The following is a 16,309-nucleotide window of genomic DNA, read 5'->3' as shown; positions in this document are numbered from 1 at the left end:
CCTTGGTTCCACCCCCCACCCACCTCTGATCACAATCCCTTGGTTCCACCCCCCTACCCACCTCTGATCACAATCCTTTGGTTCCACCCCCCATCCACCTCTGATCACAATCCCTTGGTTCCACCCCCCCACGCACCTCTGATCACAATCCCTTGGTCCCACCACCCCACCCACCTCTAATCACAATCCTTTGGTTCCACCTCTGATCGCAATCCCTTGGTTCCACCCCCTACCCACCTCTGATCAGAATCCTTTGGTTCCACCCACCTCTGATCACAATCACTTGGTTCCACCCCTTACCCACCTCTGATCACAATCCATTGGTTCCACCCCCCACCCACCTCTGATCACAATCCCTTGGTTCCACCCCTTACCCACCTCTGATCACAATCCCTTGGTTCCACCCACCACCCACCTCTGATCACAATCCCTTGGTTCCACCCCCCCCCCACGCACCTCTGATCACAATCCCTTGGTCCCACCCCCCACCCACCTCTAATCACAATCCTTTGGTTCCACCTCTGATCACAATCCCTTGGTTCCACCCCCCACCCACCTCTGATCACAATCCCTTGGTTCCACCCCCCTACCCACCTCTGATCACAATCCTTTGGTTCCACCCCTTACCCACCTCTGATCACAATCCTTTGGTTCCACCCCCCATCCACCTCTGATCACAATCCCTTGGTTCCACCCCCCACACACCTCTGATCACAATCCCTTGGTCCCACCCCCCACGCACCTCTGATCACAATCCCTTGGTCCCACCCCCCCACCCACCTCTGATCACAATCCCTTGGTTCCACCCCTTACCCACCTCTGATCACAATCACTTGGTTCCACCCCTTACCCACCTCTAATCACAATCCCTTGGTTCCACCCCCCCACGCACCTCTGATCACAATCCCTTGGTTCCACCCCCCCACGCACCTCTGATCACAATCCCTTGGTCCCACCCCCCACGCACCTCTGATCACAATCCCTTGGTCCCACCCCCCCACCCACCTCTGATCACAATCCCTTGGTTCCACCCCTTACCCACCTCTGATCACAATCACTTGGTTCCACCCGTTACCCACCTCTGATCACAATCCCTTGGTTCCACCCCCCCATGCACCTCTGATCACAATCCCTTGGTCCCACCTCCCCACCCACCTCTGATCATAATCACTTGGTTCCACCCCTTACCCACCTCTGATCACAATCCCTTGGTTCCACCCCCACCCACCTCTGATCTCAATCCCTTGGTTCCACCCCCCTCCCACCTCTGATCACAATCCTTTGGTTCCACCCCTTACCCACCTCTGATCACAATCCCTTGGTTCCACCCCTTACCCACCTCTGATCACAATCCCTTGGTTCCACCCCCCACCCACCTCTGATCAAAATCCTTTGGTTTGGTTCCACCCCTTACCCACCTCTGATCACAATCCCTTGGTTCCACCCCCACCTACCTCTGATCACAATCCCTTGGTTCCACCCCCTTACCCACCTCTGATCAGAATCCTTTGGTTCCACCCCTTACCCACCTCTGATCACAATCCCTTGGTCCCACCCCCCCCCCACCCACCTCTGATCATAACCACTTGGTTCCACCCCTTACCCACCTCTGATCAGAATCCTTTGGTTCCACCCCCCCACCCACCTCTGATCACAATCACTTGGTTCCACCCCCACCCACCTCTGATCACAATCCCTTGGTCCCACCCACCTCTGATCATAATCACTTGGTTCCACCTCTGATCACAATCACTTGGTTCCACCCCTTACCCACCTCTGATCACAATTCTTTGGTTCCACCCCTTACCCACCTCTGATCACAATCCTTTGGTTCCACCCCCCACCCACCTCTGATCACAATCCCTTGGTCCCACCCCCCACCCACCTCTGATCACAATCCCTTGGTTCCCCCCCCTACCCACCTCTGATCACAATCCCTTGGTTCCACCCCCCCCACGCACCTCTGATCACAATCCCTTGGTTCCACCCCCCCCACCTCTGTTAACAATCCCTTGGTTCCCCCCCCCCCCCCCCCCACGCACCTCTGATCACAATCCCTTGGTTCCACCCCCCCACAACACACCTCTGATCACAATCCCTTGGTTCCACCCCCTACCCACCTCTGATCACAATCCCTTGGTTCCACCCCCCCCCCACGCACCTCTGATCACAATCCCTTGGTCCCACCCACCTCTAATCACAATCCCTTGGTTCCACCCCCCACCCACCTCTGATCACAATACCTTGGTTCCACCCCCCTACCCACCTCTGATCACAATCCTTTGGTTCCACCCCTTACCCACCTCTGATCACAATCCTTTGGTTCCACCCCCCATCCACCTCTGATCACAATCCCTTGGTTCCACCCCCCACGCACCTCTGATCACAATCCCTTGGTTCCACCCCCCACGCACCTCTGATCACAATCCCTTGGTCCCACCCCCCACGCACCTCTGATCACAATCCCTTGGTCCCACCCCCCCACCCACCTCTGATCACAATCCCTTGGTTCCACCCCCTACCCACCTCTTATCACAATCCCTTGGTTCCACCCCCCCACGCACCTGTGATCACAATCCCTTGGTTCCACCCCCCCACGCACCTCTGATCACAATCCCTTGGTCCCACCCCCCACGCACCTCTGATCACAATCCCTTGGTCCCACCCCCCCACCCACCTCTGATCACAATCCCTTGGTTCCACCCCTTACCCACCTCTGATCACAATCCCTTGGTTCCACCCCTTACCCACCTCTGATCACAATCCCTTGGTTCCACCCCTTACCCACCTCTGATCACAATCCTTTGGTTCCACCCCCCACCCACCTCTGATCACAATCCTTTGGTTCCACCCCCCACCCACCTCTGATCACAATCCCTTGGTTCCACCCCCCCTACCTCTGTTAACAATCCCTTGGTCCCACCCCCCAACCACCTCTGATCACAATCCTTTGGTTCCACCCATTACCCACCTCCCAGTACCACCCCTTTTAGAGAATACAGAACCAAGTATCATTTTGTGGTGCTAAGTAATTTATATGGAATTTGATAATACCACGAAAGGCAGAAAAATAGACCTCCCCAGCAACAATATGATCTATAGGCTGCTTAAAGGGTCAGGTTTATCTATCCCAGGAGTCTGCAAACTTTCTAAACAAAGGGCCAGTTTACTGTCCTTCAGACTTTGGGGGGGGTGGACAAGGGCCATTGGGAGTAAAGAATGCTATATCATTGGTGTTGGTGGGAGAACCAGTGCACTATTATTGGTGTCAGTGAAAATAATTGTGCCCCTTCGTTAGTGTCAATGGAAGGAATTGTGCCCCATCATTGGTATCGATGGAAGGAATTGTGCCCCATCATTGGTATCAATGGATGGAATTGTGCCCCATCATTGGTGTCAAGGGAAGGAATTGTGCCCTGTCATTGGTGTCAATGGATGAATTGTGCCCCATCATTGGTGTCAAGGGAAGGAATTGTGCCCTGTCATTGGTATCAATGGAAGGAATTGTGCCCCATCATAGGTATCAATAGAAGGAATTGTGCCCCATCATTGGTGTCAAGGGAAGGAATTGCGGTCCATCATTGGTGTCAAGGGAAGGAATTGCACCCCATCATTGGTGTCAAGGGAAGGAATTGCACCCCATCATTGGTGTCAAGGGAAGGAATTGCACTCCATCATTGGTGTCAAGGGAAGGAATTGCACCCCATCATTGGTGTCAAGGGAAGGAATTGCACCGCATCATTGGTGTCAATGGAAGGAATTGCACCCCATTTTTGTCAATGGAAGGCATTGCGCCCCATCATTGGTGTCAGTGGCAGAAATTGTGCCCCCCGTTATTGGTGTCAGTGGAAGGAATTCTGCCCCACCTTCAGTGTCAGTTGAAGTATTTGCGCCCCATTGGTGTCAATGGAGGGAATTGCACTGCATCATTCTTGCCAATGGAAGGAATTGCGCCCCATCTTTGTCATCAATGGAAGGAATTGTGCCCCATCTTTGGTGCCAGTTGAGAGAATTGTGCATCTTCGATGGTGTCAGTTAGAGGAATAGTGCCCTATTGTTGGTGTCAATGGAAGGAATTGCGCCCCATCATTTGTTTCAATGGAAGGAATTGTACCCTTTTGATGATGTCAGTTGAAGGAATAGTCCCCTATTGTTGATGGATGGAATAGTGCCCCAAAGGCCAGATAAAGGCAAGCAAAGGGCCGCAGTTTAAAGACTGTTGATCTATGCAATTGTAACAACTAGCCAACTGTAACACTCCAGAACTAGTATGCATGGAAAGTGCAATCTATTATTTTCTCTGTAGGATTGTTACTTTGTTACAATTGATCCCACCTTAAAGTGATATTAAAGAAAATTGCATCATCTATGGCTTGCTTTATTGTTTTATTACTTTTCTTGTACAGATTGTATGTTGAAATGTGTATCTCTGTGAGACGGGATATCTGCTAAACATTTGCAATATATAAAAATGTATCAAAGATCATCATAAAAGTATTTCTAATTTTGAGGCATGGGAAAGTCTCTTGTGATCGGCCCTAAGCCCAGGAGAAGGTGAAGAAGGCCGGATCCTGATAAAACATTATGGGCCAGATTCAGATAGATCAGCGGATCTTTAGATCCGCGTAATCTATCTGATTTAACATCCGCCGCCGCAAGTTTTAGAGGCAAGTGGGTAATTCACAAAACACTTACCTCCAAACTTGCGGCGGCGGATCGTAATTCCTCCGGCGGAATTCAAATTCCGCGGCTAGGGGGAGTGTACTATTCAAATCAGGCGCGTCCCCGTGCCGATCGAATAGCGCATGAGCCGTCCGGAAATTTTCCCAGCGTGCATTGCTCCAAATGACGTCGCAACGACGTCATTGGTTTCGACGCTTACGTAAATGATGTCCATCCGTATTCGCGAATGACTTACGCAAACGACGTAAAAAATTCAAATTTCGTCGCGGGAACGACGCCCATACTTAACATTGGCTGCGCCTCATAGAAGCAGGGGTAACTATACGCCGGAAAAACCCTTACGTAAACGTCGTAAAAACACTGCGTCGGGCCCGCGTACGTTCGTGAATTGGCGTATCTCGCTGATTTACATATTCTCTGCGTAAATCAGCGAGAACGCCACCAGCTGCCATTTTTAAATTGCCGTTAAGATCCGACGGTGTAACACAGTTACACCTGTCGGATCTTAGGCATATCTATGCGTAACCTGATTCTATGAATCAGTCGCATAGATACGACCGGCCTAACTCAGAGATACAACGGCATATCAGGAGATACTCCGTCGTATCTCTTTGAGAATCTGGCCCTATATACGTTTAGTAGAAAGTTACTCACATGTGACCGCTGAATCCCGTACACCCAATGGACGTCCCCTCCCGAGAATACTAATATGGGCTTCCAGACAGAAGAAATCACCGCTGTTCCTAAATTTGATTCTGAGTTTTCAGCAGACTAAGGAAAAGCCATGTGTGTTGGTTTAGGTTGCAAAATAAAAAAAAACAATACTGTATTTGCCGGCGTATAAGACGACCCCCTAATTTTCCAGCTAAAATGTTGGTTTTAGGATATACTCACCTTATAAGACAACCCCTTTCTACTAGTCATGCCTCGCCTCACTGTGCCACCATTACATGCCTCACTGTGCCACCATTACATGCCTCACTGTGCCACCATTACATGCCTCGCTGTGCCACCATTACATGCCTCACTGTGCCACCATTACATGCCTCGCTGTGCCACCATTACATGCCTCACTGTGCCACCATTACATGCCTCACTGTGCCACCATTACATGCCTCACTGTGCCACCATTACATGCCTCGCTGTGCCACCATTACATGCCTCGCTGTGCCACCATTACATGCCTCACTGTGCCACCATTACATGCCTCACTGTGCCACCATTACATGCCTCACTGTGCCACCATTACATGCCTCACTGTGCCACCATTACATGCCTCACTGTGCCACCATTACATGCCAGACTGTGCCACCATTACATGCCAGACTGTGCCACCATTACATGCCAGACTGTGCCACCATTACATGCCAGACTGTGCCACCATTACATGCCAGACTGTGCCACCATTACATGCCAGACTGTGCCACCATTACATGCCTCACTGTGCCACCATTACATGCCTCACTGTGCCACCATTACATGCCTCACTGTGCCCCCATTACATGCCTCACTGTGCCACCATTACATGCCAGACTGTGCCACCATTACATGCCAGACTGTGCCACCATTACATGCCAGACTGTGCCACCATTACATGCCAGACTGTGCCACCATTACATGCCAGACTGTGCCACCATTACATGCCAGACTGTGCCACCATTACATGCCAGACTGTGCCACCATTACATGCCAGACTGTGCCACCATTACATGCCAGACTGTGCCACCATTACAGGCCAGACTGTGCCACCATTACAGGCCTCACTGTGCCACCATTACAGGCCTCACTGTGCCACCATTACATGCCTCACTGTGCCACCATTACATGCCTCACTGTGCCACCATTACATGCCTCACTGTGCCACCATTACATGCCTCACTGTGCCACCATTACATGCCTGACTGTGCCACCATTACATGCCAGACTGTGCCACCATTACATGCCAGACTGTGCCACCATTACATGCCAGACTGTGCCACCATTACATGCCTCACTGTGCCACCATTACATGCCTCACTGTGCCACCATTACATGCCTCACTGTGCCACCATTACATGCCTCACTGTGCCACCATTACATGCCTCACTGTGCCACCATTACATGCCAGACTGCCACCATTACATGCCAGACTGTGCCACCATTACATGCCAGACTGTGCCACCATTACATGCCAGACTGTGCCACCATTACATGCCAGACTGTGCCACCATTACATGCCAGACTGTGCCACCATTACATGCCAGACTGTGCCACCATTACATGCCTCACTGTGCCACCATTACATGCCTCACTGTGCCACCATTACATGCCTCACTGTGCCACCATTACATGCCTCACTGTGCCACCATTACATGCCAGACTGTGCCACCATGTCTCGACGATCCCTTACCGTATCCCTGACATGCAGAATCTGTCAGACCGTGGCCATCCATTTTTCAAAAGCCGCGCCTCCTCCTTGTGCTGTTCTGTGATAGGAGGAACACTCATCTTCCCAGCAGACACTGTGTTCAGTGTTCCGCCTATCACGGATGCCCTCTCGTCTGAGACCGAGAGGACATCCGTGATAGGCGGAACACTGAACAGAGGCTCTGCCGGGAAGCTGAGTGTTCCGCCTTTCACGGAACAGCAGAAGGATGAGGCGCGGCTTTTGAAAAATGGACGGCCGCGGTCTGCATGTTAGGTAACCGGCGTATAAGACGACCCCCGACTTTGAAGAAGAATTCCATGAGTTAAAAAGTCGTCTTATATGCCGCAAAATACGGGTAATTTAATTGTATTTTTTATATTGCAAAGATTTATTTTATATAAATAGTTGATATTGGCTTCTGATACGTTTATATAAAATCTATTGGAAAAAGTGAAAAAAAAAAACAATAATACCAAATAAAGACTAAAGTATTTTCATAGGAAAAGGAACATTTTATCCTCTACTAATAAAACCCTTTACATTTTTTTTTGTGCCTAGAGTTGTTGCCAGTAGATACAAAAGGACACTTTGGGGTTGATTTACTAAAGACAAAAGTTTTGCTGCAACAGGTTCCATACATGGTACAGATGGGCCACTTTACAGGCAGACTAAAGCATGGAACACACAATCGGTTTGTCCGCTTAAAACCGACCGATGGACTGATTCATCGGACAAACCGATCGTGTGTGGGCCCCATCGGTTTTATTTCCATCGGTGTAAAAAAATAGAACATGTTTTAAATCTTTCCTATGGATAAAAAACGATTGGAAAATCCGATCGTCTGTATGGAACTCCATCGGTCAAAAATCCATGCATGCTCAGAATCAAGTCGACGCATGCTTGGACACATTGAACTTAATTTTTTTCAGCTCGTCGTAGTGTTGTACGTCACCGCGCTTGGACACGATCGGATTTTTGACTGATGGTGTGTAGGCAAGACTGATGAAAGTCAGCTTCATCGGATATCCGACGAAAAAATCCATCGGAATAGATTCCATCAGATATCCAATCGTGTGCACAGGGCTTAAGGGGACCCCTGCAGACACTAAATAAATAAAGAAAACAAATAATAATAAAAAAATATATATATATAAAGAAAAACAACCTAGATCAAGGTTTGATCTAGACAAAAAAGGACACTTTGGGGTTGGTTTACTAAAGACAAAAGTTTTTCTGCAACAGGTTCTATACATGGTACAGATGGGCCATTTTACAGGCAGAATAAGGGGACCCCTGCAGACACTAAATAAATAAATAAAATAAATAAATAAATAATAAAAAAATAAAATATAAAATAAAGAAAAACTACCTAGATCAAGGTTTGATCTAGACAAAAAAAAGGACACTTTGGAGTTGGTTTACTAAAGACAAAAGTTTTGCTGCAACAGGTTCTATACATGGTACAGATGGGCAATTTTACAGGCAGATTAAGGGGACCCCTGCAGATACTAGTTATCACTGCTCCTGTAAAAATAGTATTTAAAAAAAAATGCATTGATACATGTCCCCCCCCCCGCCCCAGGGCAACTCCTTTCCTCGGCTCCTGTGTCTTCTCCTCCTCGCTTCTGCCGTGCGTCTCCTCCCCTCCTCTTAAGCGTCCAATAGGATCGCCTGTTCTTTCAGCCAATCGGGTTATGGGTATCGGACCCACTTCCCGTTTGGCCAGGAGGAGGATCAGAGTTGTAAAAACAAATATTCATTCGTTGTTTCAACACACCTGGGTGGGCTCCACACGCAGTGCTCTGCGCCCGAGCCCACCCTATTTTAAAGCCTATTAGAACCTCTGGTTCTTATCGGGTGCTTCAAAAAACACACCCCCACCCACTTCTGCCATAGGAATTTATGCGCCTGACGTCCTGAAAGGGGATGGGCGTGTAGATGGGGAGGGTGGCGGCAATGGATAGAGCAGCGGCTCCTGTGTCTTCTCCTCCTTGCTTCTGCCGTGTGTCTCCTCCCCTCCTCCTAGGCGTCCAATAGGATCGCCTGTTCTTTCAGCCAATTGGGTTATGGGTATCAGACCCACTTCCCGTTTGGCCAGGAGGAGGATCAGTGTTGTAAAAAACGAATATTAATTTGTTGTTTCAACACACCTGAGTGGGCTCCAGACGCAATGCTCTGCGCCCCGAGCCCACCCTATTTTAAAGCCTATTAGAACCTCTGGTTCTTATCATGTGCTTCAAAAAACACACCCCGCCAACTTCTGCCATAGGAATTTATGCGCCTGGCGTCCTGAAAGGGCATGGGCGCGCAGATAGGGAGGTTGGCGACAATGGATAGGGCAGTGGCTCCTGTGCCTCTGGCTCTAATCAGGTGCTTCAAAAAACACACCAATGGAATGTATGCGCCCGGCCTCCTGAAAGGGGCCGGGCACATGGATAGGGAGGGCGGCGGCAATGGATAGGGCAGGTGGCGCATGTGCGCCCACAATGGCCAGGCCACCCCTGACTTAGACATGGGTAAGCCAAATATAACGATATCAAACAGGCAGCATGAGTTTCTCCAGCTGTAAAGGAACAGTATATTCCGAACATGAACCGCAAAACTCTTCTAGGAGCTCCTCTCGAATTTCCTAAGAGCACTCCACAGTTAATTAAAGAGCCTCTTTTTGTGTTTTATTTTTCAAGTTCACCTTGCTTATGGTAATTTTAAGTTTTGCTCTCTGATGTTGAAAGGAACCCATTGAAGTTTGTCCTATTTTTTTTTTTTTAAGACCTTGTAAGACAGCGGACTGCTGCCCCCCTCTGCTCCTCTGTCTGTCCCTCCCCGCAGTGCTCACCTGGGGGGGGGGGGACAAAGAAGCAGGGGGAGGAGCAGGGGGGGTGACAGAGGAGCATAGGGGGAGGGAACAGACAGCTGACTCAACAGCTATGGCCTGGGAGTTTCTCACTTTTGCCTAATCTTGTCCCATAGTGGGGGGGGGGGGGTGGGGGGGGGGGCACCAAACTGATTCTTTGCCCCGGGTGAAATAATGTCTAGCTTCCCCACTGGTACTGCCTATAAGAGTACCAGTACCAGCCGTTCTACTCTAATAAAGTAGAACGGCTAGTGGCTAGAAAAGGGGGAGAGGGGGCTTGGGTGGCCGGAGGGGGGGGGGGGGTTGCAGGAGTTGTCCGGCCGCCATGGGAGAGACCTGTCAAAGTAGGCCAGTCTGGATGAAGTCCAGGGCCAAATTTCTGTCCCAGTCCATCCCTGCCTACTTCCGGTCAGCGGTGTCACCGCAGGTACAGACAGTTATTCCGTGAGGGGAGGAGAGGAGAGCTGAGCGCCGAGCGGGGATGTAGCGTGGCGGCCACATTCTAATTCCTGCCTTCAGGAGTCTGCAGCATCTATGATGGACGTCACACGTCCCGCGGTCCCGGCATTGGACCAGTGGGGCGTCCATCATAGGCGTTGCCCAGGCTCCAGAGGGCGGGACCTGCTATGAAACTCGTTGAGTTGGCAGGACTCGGCCACATTCGGCAAGGCTCGGGTCTGGTCTGGATCAGCTCTGTCCCAGCGACTCGGCGGCACTCGGCCACATTTGGCGGCGCTCGGGATCAGATCAGTCCCGGCGCTTGCCGCTCAGGGCTAATCACGGAGACCTAAATGCCTGAGACTCTGGGCTTTTCGGGGACCCATTCGGGGCTCCAGCCTCCCAAGCCCGGGCCTTCCGACGCCCCTGGTGTACATTATATCGTATATGAAGGTATTTTATGCAGGCAGCATCCTGGTCTTTTTCCACAGCCCTTATTGGCTTATTGCACCGAGCGCAGGATTTCATTATTGTAACATCAACATTTGTGCCCGCGGTACAAGAATATGGAAAATACATTCTTGCATTTAATGTCTTCAGCTTCAGTCTCCTCAATTAACCTGCCCGAGCAGCGCCAACGTTCCTCTCTGAAAAAAAGATAAGCCAATGTAGGTTGGCCGAGTCCCTCTGGTGGACGTAAACCAACAGGATCAATCGGCCTTTGTTTGGACAGTGAAATCCGGCTTGTACGTAGCCTGAATCCCTTGGACAGCGCCGGAGCGTTGGGCAAGCCTTGCGAGCTCCTCTTCCAGGTTCTGAGTTTTGTTGGACTTTTTTCATGACGGCTTTTGGCACGCGGCTTCGGGACTTCAATTCCACCACCGGCAGCAGATTTTTTATTTATTTCTTTTCTCCGCTCCTTTGATTGGGAATTATAAGACCGTTCTTCTTCTAAATATAGCCAAGCTGTTACAGAACCCGACCGGCCATATGAATTTTCTGTGCGCTCGTCTTTTTTTTTTTCTTTTACTTTTTATCTTCCTGGAAGGCGCGTTCTGCCTTATCTGCTGTACGGAACGGTTTGATTTTTATCTTTTTTTTTCTGCTCGCGCTGCTAGAGCCCTTTATGAGGAGCGTTGGGTTTGTGCTGGATTTGTTGGGTCTGGTTTTCCCGTGTAAGAAAAGTTATTTTTTTACTTTTTTATAGAAGTTGGCAGTGGCGGCTGGTGCTCAAATTTTTTTTGGGGGGGGGGGCGCAAACGAAAAAAATAAAATAAAAAAATTGCAGCCTCCCTGTGCCCATCAAATGTAGCCACTGTGCCATGAATTGTCACCACTGTGCCATGCCATCAAACACAGCCACTGTGCCATGCCATCAAACACAGCCACTATGCCATGCCATCAAACGCAGCCACTGTGCCATGAATTGTCACCACTGTGCCATGCCATCAAACACAGCCACTGTGCCATCAATTGTCACCACTGTGCCATGCCATCAAACGCAGCCACTGTGCCCCTCAATTGTCGCCACTGTGCCAATTGTCACCACTGTGCCCTTTAATTGTCGCCACTGTGCCCAATGTTGCCACTGTGCATGTCACTGTGCCCTTTAATTGTTGCCACTGTGCCCATTGTCACCACTGTGCCCTTTGTCACCACTGTGCCCTTTGATGCCACTGTGCCCATTGATGTCACTGTGCCCTTTGTCGCCTCTGTGCCCATTGTCGCCGCTGTGCCCTGTAAAATGCACTTACCGTACTCCTTCCACGTCCCTCGATGTCTTCTCCCGCCTTGGTGATGCTTCAGCCAATCAGGTTACCGATAACCAGAATCGGGGAACCTGATTGGCTGAGACGGCCACCAGTCTTATCCAAGGAACGCACCCCCCGTACGTTCCTAAGATAAGACATCCGGGAGCCGAGGGCTGTACTCGGAAAGCCGCTGGCTCTGATAGGCACTTCCGCACAGCCAACCAGCTGCCGTTATTCAGGTGGCCGGCGCTCAAGTTCCGGCCACCTGAATAGACCAGCGGCAGCTGTCAACAATAACATACATTCATGCAATGCATGAATCTATGTTATTAGACTCAGTGGCGGGCGAGAGCCAGAGGGGGCGGCGCTCCAGCGCCCTCTATGGACGGACCGCCAATGGAAGTTGGACACTTTATAGAGAAATTCTGACATTGCTACTGTACAGGGATCACAAAGGACGGGATTTTTTAAAGGGCCTCTCGTATTTTAAAGTGATATGGAACCCTCCAATTTTTTGCTGTCAGGGGTGAGTTTGAAATTTTTCACACGCGTTAAAATCAGCATTTTTTTTTTCTAGAAAATAACTTAGAACCTCTAACCTTCGTGTTTTTTCACCTGAATGCATCCTAGGTGAAAAAACACCTTGTAGTCACTCTCCCCCCCCCCCCAGTTTTACTTGCCTGAGCCCAGAATCTCCATGGGCGCGATCCCGCATTGCTTTACCCCAGCTCTTGTCGGCTCTTCATTGGATGATTGATAGCAGCGCAGCCATTGGCTCCCGCTGCTGTCAATCAAATCAATGACGCGGTGCGCCGGGGGGGGGGCGGGGCCGAGTTATACACTTGGCGGGCTATGGCCGCCCAATGTATGACATGGGAGCGCACCCCCAAGGTAACCCCCTTGGGAGAGAGCTTTCCAGAGGGGGTTAGAGCCAATAGTCCATATTTCATAGTCTCTAGTTTATAGTACATAGTCCATAGCCATAGTCCATAGCCCATTTTACATATTTCATAGCCTCTAGTTCGTAGTACATAGTCCATAGCCCATAGGCGCTAGTCCATAGTACATAGTCCATAGCCCATAGGCGCTAGTCCATAGTACATAGTTCTTCCTACATACAGTAGTCCATATTGCATATTTCATAGCCTCTAGTGCGTAGTACATAGTCCATAGCCCATAGGCGCTAGTCCATAGTACATAGTCCATAGCCCATAGGCGCTAGTCCATAGTACGTAGTTCTTCCTACATAGTCCATATTGCATATTTCATAGTCTTTAGTTCATAGTACATAGTCCATAGCCTATAGGCGCTAGTCTATAGTACATAGTCCATATTGCATAGTTCATAGTCTCTAGTCCCTGTCCCATATTTCATAGTCTCTAGATCATAGTACGTAGTCCATAGCCTATAGGCGCTAGTTCATAGTACATAGTCCTTCGTACATAGCTCATAGTACATAGTCCATATTGCATAGTTCATAGTCCCTAGCCCATAGTCTATATTTCATAGTCTCTAGTTTATAGTCCATAGCCCATAGGCGCTAGTCCATAGTACATAGTGCTTCATACATAGCCCATTTTGCATAGTTCATAGTCTCTAGTCCCTGTCCCATATTTCATAGTCTCTAGTTCATAATACATAGTCCATAGCGTATAAACGCTAGTTCATAGTACATAGTCCTTCGTACTTAGCCAATAGTACATAGTCCTTTGTACTTAGCCCATAGTACATAGTCCTTCGTACTTAGCCCATAATACATAGTCCTTCGTACTTAGCCCATAGTACATAGTCCTTCGTACTTAGCCCATAGTACATTTTGCATAGTTCATAGTCTCTAGCCCCTAGCCAATAGTCCATATTTCATAGTCTCTAGTTTATAGTACATAGTCCATAGCCCATAGGCACTATTCTATAGTACATAGTCCATATTGCATAGTTCATAGTCTCTAGTCCCTATACCATAGCCCATATTTCATAGTCTCTAGTTCATAGTATGTAGTCCCTAGCCTATAGGCGCTAGTTCATAGTACATAGTCCTTCGTACATAGCTCATAGTACATAGTCCATATTGCATAGTTCCTAGTCCCTAGTCTATATTTCATAGTCTCTAGTTCATAGTTTATAGTCCATAGCCCATAGGCGCTGGTCCATAGTACATAGTCCTTCATACATAGCCCATAATGCATAGTTCATAGTCTCTAGTCTCTAGTCCCTAGCCAATAGTCCATATTTCTTAGTCTCTAGTTTATAGTACGTAGTCCATAGCCCATTGTCTCTAGTTCATACGGTAGTACATAATCCATAGCCCATAGGCGCTAGTCCTTCGTACATAGTCCTTCATACATAGTCCAGAGCCCATAGTCCCTAGTCCATCGTACATAGTCCATAGTCTCTAGTGCCTAGTACATAGCCCATATCCCATAGTCTATGGTGCATTTCAAGAGCGAACCAGAGAGGGAGGCTAGATCCCTACATACAGTGGGACCGTGGAGAATGAACATAACCATCCTCCAACAGGAAGTCAGATCACAGCAGCAACAATAAATACAAATGGATTAGGAGATTTCTGAGTCAATACAGACTGGAATAGAATTCTTATGCAGTAAGTAGAACCCGAGGTCACATATCATCTCTTTCTATTTCAATCACAGTAGGAGATGAGAATGTTCTGTGTCTGGATTGTAATGTTACTAAACTTAGGCGCCATTTAAAACTTTGTCACATGCTCAAGGTAAAAAACACAAAAAATGTATAAAAAAAACTTTAATGGAGATAAAGAAAAATCTACAGAGCTCTTCCAACAATCGGGGGGAAGAAAATAATGCAAATATAGAAATATATCATGGCAGCGGTTCCACGTTGACCTGAAACGTCCCTCCAAGAAATGCTTATGGTTGTAAAAACTACAGAAGTGTGAACACTTAACCACTTCAGACCCGGACCATTGTGTTGCTAAAGGACCAGGCCTCTCTTTGCGATTCGGCACTGCGTCGCTTTAACTGACAATTGCGCGGTCGTGCGACGTGGCTCCCAAACAAAATTGACGTCAATTTTCCCCCACAAATAGAGCTTTTACACAGCTCTGCCCACCCCCACCCTCCCTGTACACAAATAGCCTCCTCCCTTCACTTGTACTCACAGCCCTCACTAATAAGGTGGTCTTCCTTGTCCCAGGTCTTGATTCCACATGCGTTTGTGAAAATACAGTACAGGCAGTAACACGAGGGGCGCACATACATGAAGCAGCCAAAGGCAGCAGTATAGAGCTCGATGTGAGCTCAATGACAGAGCAGCCGACTCCCACAAACACAAAGAGCCAGCACAGCTACAGAGCAGAGAGAACCTCTTGCACCCGCCACTGTCTTGTCCTGACTCTGATATCTGGCCTGACACCCCCCCACCCAATGTATGGCACCCGGGGCGGACCCCCGCTGCCCCCCCATAGGTACGCCACTGGTGTCAGGTCAAAAAATTCCAGCTTTAGCTCAGCCCATTCCCATTAGTCACACCCCTCTGACCTGTTTCTCCCAGATTGGGCTTCAGCCTAGATCTCTATGATTAGATACAATCTGAGTGAAGCTCGTCAGGGGGGCGTGGAGTGAGCTGAAGTCGTAACTTTTGAACTTGATGCAGTTGACATTAGCGATGTGCGGCTTGAGTTTGATATTGAGGTGTGTGCATGGAGTGGGATATGCTCCATTTGGGATCTGAAAGAATCAATGAGCCTTCCCTCTCCCACTCCATCAATGAGCCTTCCCTCCCCCACCTCCATCAATGAGCCTTCCCTCCCCCACCTCCATCAATTAGCCTTCCCTCCCCACCTCCATCAATGAGCATTCCCTCCCCCACCTCCATCAATGAGCCTTCCCTCCCCATCTCCATCAATGATCCCCCCCTCCATCTTCATTAATGAGCCTTCCCTCCCCAACTCTATCAAGGAGACTTCCCTTCCCACCTCCATCAAGGAGCCTTCCCTCCCCACCCCCCTCAATGAGCGTCGCCCACCTCCATTAATGATCCTTTCCTTCCCCACCTTCATCAATGAGCCTTCCTCCCCCACCCAGATCAATGATCTCCCCCCCCCACCTCCATTAATGATCATTTTCTTCCCCACCTCCATCAACGAGCCTTACCCCCTCACCTCCATCAACGAGCATTCCCCCTCCCCCAATGAGC

The 16,309-nt window shown here is 49.2% G+C and overlaps 1 protein-coding gene across 3 annotated transcripts in view; it reads left to right on the top strand.

Moving 5' to 3' along the window:
• CRTAC1 (cartilage acidic protein 1) overlaps positions 1-16,309 on the top strand; it is a 738,783-nt gene that overhangs the window by 41,349 nt on the left and 681,125 nt on the right. The window lies entirely within an intron of this gene.

Source organism: Rana temporaria, chromosome 8, assembly GCF_905171775.1.
Source record: "Rana temporaria chromosome 8, aRanTem1.1, whole genome shotgun sequence".
Lineage (NCBI taxonomy): Eukaryota > Metazoa > Chordata > Amphibia > Anura > Ranidae > Rana > Rana temporaria.
The sequence above is the reverse complement of the archived record's forward strand: the minus strand, read 5'-3'. Positions and strand labels throughout refer to the sequence as shown.